We start from the raw sequence: 1,736 nt of genomic DNA on the forward strand, positions 1-1,736 counted from the left end.
TTCCACCGGTTAGCCCCCATGCGGCGTTATTTGAAGCCCCTGGGGGGCCAAACGACTGGAGATGCCCTAAGTTTACTGAAGGAGAAAACAATGATGGAGATGGGGAGCAGGTGAAGGAAAAACCTGATGATGATGCTACAGTAAGCAAACAAGACCGGCTACAAACGCTCCTCCCAGGAGAACGTGGCAACACCGGCGGCTGAGATGTGCTCCCCATAAGTTCAGATTCGATTTCAGTTAAAACCCCAAGTATAGTCCTCTGGTTGTACTCCCTCAGTATTTTTGAACTATAAAAACGTTGCTTTGGTACAGAAGCAGCTGACGGGGGATCCCTCGGTCCCGTTATGTATCACCAAGGAAGAATAATCAGAGAGGTGCCCGTGGTCGAGGCCGAAGGCATGGCTGTGAGTTGGGGCTCGTGCTCGAGCGAATCTGGAAGGGGCCCGGGGCGAGTTGGAGTTTGCGCTCCCGGTAGGTGTGCCCGGGCTCGATTCAGGAGGTGCCCATGGGCGTTGAGGTCTCTCTCCTCACGAGTACAGTGGACACTGGTGGTGGTCAGGGCTTCGCAACGCTGTCGGGCAGATCGGCGTCTAGGGCCACGGACATTTTGTGGAGCCTTGGACATGGATGCCGGGGTGGCAGCCCTGGAAGGCGGTCCGCATGGTTGGCTCTCCGGCTGGCACCATGGCGGCGGTGATGGCATTCTCTCTTGAGAGTGTGGGTAGCGAGAGGTGGTGTAGCGGGTGGCTCGAGCGCGCTATTTGTCTCTGACAATGGCGGTGCCCCGATCCGGATCTAGAGTTCTGGGTGCGCCGCGCTGGCCCTAGAGGCCTCGTTTGGTGATGCGGGGGAGTTGTAGAGCGAAAGCTCCACGCTTTATCGCTGATGACGGCGACACTCGCGGGCGCTGTTATCTTCCTGAAGACATCGTCATGGTGCTCCTCTCCGTGTCCGGGTTTCGGGTGAAAACCTATGTATGTTCAGGACTCGGCAATGGTGACGCTTAGCATCGTTCTCCCTCCTAGGGGCGTTGTCGTGGAACTTAGGTGATATATGGCTTCGTGTGGTGTTGCTCTGCTCCTTCTGTACTCTATTTTGGTAGCGTAGTTGTTGGGGAACGCAGTAATTTCAAAAAAAAAATCCTACGCACACGCAAGATCATGGTGATGCATAGCAACGAGAGGGGAGAGTGTTGTCTATGTACCCTCGTAGAACGTAAGCGGAAGCGTTATGACAACGTGGTTGATGCAGTCGTACGTCTTCACGATCGACTGATCCTAGTACCGAAAGTACGACACCTCCGTGATCTGCACACGTTCGGCTCGGTGACTTCCCACGAACTCACGATCCAGCAGAGTGTCGAGGGAGAGCTCCGTCAGCACGACGGTGTGATGACGGTGATGATGATGCTACCGGAACAGGGCTTCGCCTAAGCACCACTACGATATGACCGAGGTGGATTATGGTGGAGGGGGGCACCGCACATGGCTGGAAACAATCAACTTCTGTGTCCTAGGGTGCCCCCTGCAGCCGTATATAAAGGAGCAAGGGGGAGGCTGGCCGGCCTTGGGGTGCACCAAGGAGGGGGAGGAGTCCTCCTCCTAGTAGGAGTAGGACTCCCCCTTTCCTAGTCCAACTAGGAGGAGGGAGGGGGAAGGAAGGAGAGGGAGAGAGGGAGGGAAAGAGAGGGCGCCGCCCCCTCCTTGTCCAATTCGGACTCCCAAGGGGGGGGCAGC

The sequence above is a fragment of the Triticum dicoccoides genome, chromosome 1A (genome assembly GCF_002162155.2).
Source record: "Triticum dicoccoides isolate Atlit2015 ecotype Zavitan chromosome 1A, WEW_v2.0, whole genome shotgun sequence".
Classification (NCBI taxonomy): domain Eukaryota; kingdom Viridiplantae; phylum Streptophyta; class Magnoliopsida; order Poales; family Poaceae; genus Triticum; species Triticum dicoccoides.